General features: G+C 33.9%; 1 pseudogene; it reads right to left on the bottom strand.

The window, feature by feature from the left end:
* Positions 1-3424: 3424 nt before the first annotated feature.
* Positions 3425-3606, bottom strand: LOC148274702 (U2 spliceosomal RNA; annotated as a pseudogene).
* Positions 3607-4232: the final 626 nt, after the last annotated feature.

The following is a 4232-nucleotide window of genomic DNA, read 5'->3' as shown; positions in this document are numbered from 1 at the left end:
CTGCCCATTTTCGGTGGTGTTCGAAAGAAATCCTGAGCAGTGCATCTTTCAGCTGGATGGTGCGCCGTGTTACATCGCACGAAGCAACCATAATTGGTTCAGTGTCTGTCATACTGTGGAGGGCATCAACAAGACGTGAAGTTGGTGTCACGTCGGGTCACCATTTGTATGGATGGGTGAATTGATTTGAGGTGAAATGATAAAGATGGATTACAATGGAAGTTATTTATTGAGTAGATAGACCCGAGTTACATCTTTACAATTTTGTACAGAAGGAATTTACAACATCGAACTCTGGCGAGGAGCTGGTGGACGGGCCACATGAAACGCCAAGATGAAATGGACGTATACATGCAGAAAAGATCCAACTGTCAAATAACAATTTTGCGATATTTGAGGAAATATAAGATCACCCTATTATAAAATTACAGATAACTACTTGATTTGAAAAATTATTCTTAATGATTGAAATAGTATTTCTCTCGCCAATGGTGTTTCATTAGTCCAAAATTAACATTTCCTTTATGAGTTATATGCCTATTTATGGAGCTGGATCATTTTTGCTTAAACGGATTTAAAGATTTTTAAATGTAAAAAAAGTTCAAACTACATTTTGTAGAATTTGACTACTGGGTTTGTATGGAAAAAAATCGAAAAATTTACTCAAAAACCATCTAAAATAGTACAAATCAATATTGTAGAACTCTATAATAAATTAACTAGTAGGTAGTAGGTAGTCATGTTATTGTTTATTTTGCATAAAAATGTCTGCCTTAAAACAGGTTATACCTGAGACTTGACAAAATCCAGAAAAATCTATTACCTAAGTATGTATGTAGAAATTGTATTTTTTTGTTAATAAACCATGATTATCATTATTTTTATTATTATATTGGATTTATTATGAAAAATTAGTTAATAGACATGTCATCATATCCATGAAATGTGCCTTTTTTTATTTGTCTGCCTGTGCAGACATACAAATGTCTTTGAAATTTATTATCTTATATCATCATCATTCAATTTACAAACCTAATTGGGCATAGGGCGCTGCATTGACACCTATCGTAATGTATCCAGGGATAATTTAGAATTATGAGCAAATCTGATCACTTTTGTTTTATGAAGGTAAGATGATCAGTTTTATGTAATTATATGAAGTAAACGGAATATTTGCGTTTGCGCTATTCCTGATGCAAAAATTTCTTTTATAAGTATATCATTGGACTCTTTGTGCAATGTGAAATTCTAGTATTGCATTATGGACCGTGTTTTAAAATTGAATTACTACGCAAGTGTTTGTCTAACCGGGTGGATCTTTTTTGTTTAAATATAAATGAGATATTCTCTATCGATTTTTACAATAAATTCAAAAAAGATCCAAAGTCATTTAGATCTTTTCTGCATATATACGTCCAAAGTGTGAATGTTCTTCCAATGCACGACGTTAAATAACTTGTCTGAGCTGACGTTGCATCGAATTACGCGTTGCATGCCAAAGCGGTGTTTGGCTCTGCCGACTTCGCGGCTTGTTGGTGATGTCCTCCACAGAAACACTGTCCTGCCGTGGCCTGTCAATAGTCCTCACCTCAATCCCGTTGAAAATTTGTGGCTGAAATTAAAAGTGATAGTGTCGCGTCGTAATCCAAGCAACAAAACGGAGTTGATCAAGTCCATCATCCAATCGTGGCTCGGGGTTATCATACCCGAAGATCTCCGGCTTTTGGTAGAAACAATGCCTTTGTTAGGTGCTAGGTGGATGTAAATAATAGAAATTAAACTTCTCAAAAATAATATTCCTAAACAAAAATAATGAGGTTATGCTTTTAGTGACTACTGTCTACTCTAAAGAACTCTAGTTCTCTGCTAAGATGGGGCTTGCTTGTATGATATTGTTTAAATAAGATAACATTTTAAGTATAGTCATATGTACAGTAAGTTGTCTGGGCATGGTTCTCTGCTTGACCACGCTTAATATGCATGTTTTGACATGAAGACTGAAATTATTGTGATAATAGGAGTTTATACAAGACAAGGACGTAGTGACCATTACAATAATAACATAGAATAAATAAGCAAGAATACATTGTGACTAAGATAACACAATGCATGGAAAATAACATAACACCTCCCTCCTTAAGAAAATACATGGTGTCCTCGACAAAATTACTGAAGAGCTGATATTAACTCTTAAAAGACTGTGGTAAATAATGTCTTTGTGCGCGGTGATGTAACGTCGTGTTACCACTACTAAAAGACAGAATATTCTTAAAACATTTAAGTTTGTAAGTGAAAATTCTTGATGGAAGTTCATTGTAATTTATTATATAAATAAAAGACGAGTGATACTTTAATCCACAAATTTGGAATATCCAGTGACCGGTTTTATCGTTTTCGCGCCATCTTCGAGACTGGTATATTTATTAAGGAGTTCAATGTATTTATACAAAACAGAGGTAAGGATAAATAATTCAAAATAATTTAAAAGTAAATTGAATAAAGTTATTTTTATCTTAAGGATCATTATCAATTAAAATTTTTGGGTTAACTAATGAGTTGATATAATTCTATTTTAATGAGTTTAAGTATTTTATTTTTAGTGTCCCATCCTTTGTGAGTGTGATTTTTGTCAATTATGATTTCTAAAAAACAAAGAGTAAAAGGTGATTAGTAAAAATATATTACAATGGGTAAAGTAATGGAGAATGCACGGCACGTGTGTTATCTGTTCATTAATTAATTCTACGCCGGGTTTATTTTTTAATCTATTAATTTCGAGAATTTCTAGTTTGTCAAGTTTTTGGCCTTTAGATGCAATTTGAATTATTTTTTAATTCAAAGGAATGTTTATTTTCTTTTCAATGATTGGCAAAATTTGAAAATCTAATAAAGATAATAGGTAGATAATTGCATTCATTGTACTAGGGTTCGGTGGCAAAGCATAAATATAACACATTCCGCGAACCAGACGATTTCGAGCGTTTATCTGTCAACGGGCAAGTGGCGCGATCAGACACCATTAATATAATTAATCATGTAAAAGAATACCTCGACACAGGTTGTGCCCAGTGAGGTATTCATGTTTAAAATCAAGTGTTATGTAAAACGCAAAATAGAAATAAATAAGTAAAATAAACACGTCCAGGATTCTGATTAATTTTACCTACACTTGCCAAACTATATTATTCAATCGCCTGGACACTACGTTTTCTGTCAGCCAGATAAGTAGCGTTAAGTACATTATCTATGACTTTCTAAATATAATATCTGTGATATTGTCTATGTGCCTCTTCGAGATGGCCGCGCGCGTGTCGTACGTACATCTTATCGAACATCACTCGCTAAATTCCGCGTTCTTAAGGTCTTGTCTGTACAAAACGTGAGTAATTGTTATTAATTATCCGGTTGGGTGCAGGATGCCGTTGAAGTTTTCGTTTGTAAACAATTTATATGGAACCGAAACGAGCGTTTATACAAATGTATTTACGGTTCAATGAACCTTTGACATAAGTATAATAAAACAGCGAGAATGCGGCATCTATCAAATATTAAGCTGATAAGAACAAACTCTAAACTTTGATCTTAGCCAACAGGCCGAGAAGCAAACGTCTATTGCATCTAATGTCGTGCCTCAATTCGCGATGGCTCTCTGCCAAGGCTTTTTGAACTAGTAGATATATAAAAGGTCTGTTTGTTTTACACCCTGTTCACTTCTCCAGAGCCTCGATTATAATGGGAAGATAAAGACGTCATACCTTTACATTAACGGTATAGTTGAAGATAAATTCTCTCTAGCGATTATAAAGATATAATACCAACCCCCCACTTTCAAGTTTTGTGTAGGTACATCGATATGAAACATGGGGAAGCGTACGTCACGGTACACATATCTACGCTCTAAAATGACAAAGCTTCAGTATGACGTCATAGTTGAAGATAAAAGTCTTCCGACCGATAATTAAGGTACACTAACGATACCCCCACCATCGAGTTTTGATGTAAGTACATCATTTTATACCAACGGTTCTAGAACCCCTAGATACGTTTATCCACGCATTAAAAGTGTCAAAAATTTTGTCCGACCGAGTATTTTTCCTTTAATTATGATTTATTGAAATTTTTGATCGTTTTGAAGTTGGCATTTTTTTCTTAAAAGCCTTTTAAAAATAAGTCAATTTTGAAGTCGAACTAAATTCCGACATAACTGTCACTTTAATAAAACGAACGCCTAG

This window comes from Micrasema longulum, unplaced genomic scaffold (genome assembly GCF_059751315.1).
Source record: "Micrasema longulum isolate JH-2025_06_02 unplaced genomic scaffold, ASM5975131v1 h1tg001604l, whole genome shotgun sequence".
NCBI lineage: Eukaryota > Metazoa > Arthropoda > Insecta > Trichoptera > Brachycentridae > Micrasema > Micrasema longulum.
This window is presented reverse-complemented; position numbering and strand designations above follow the sequence as displayed.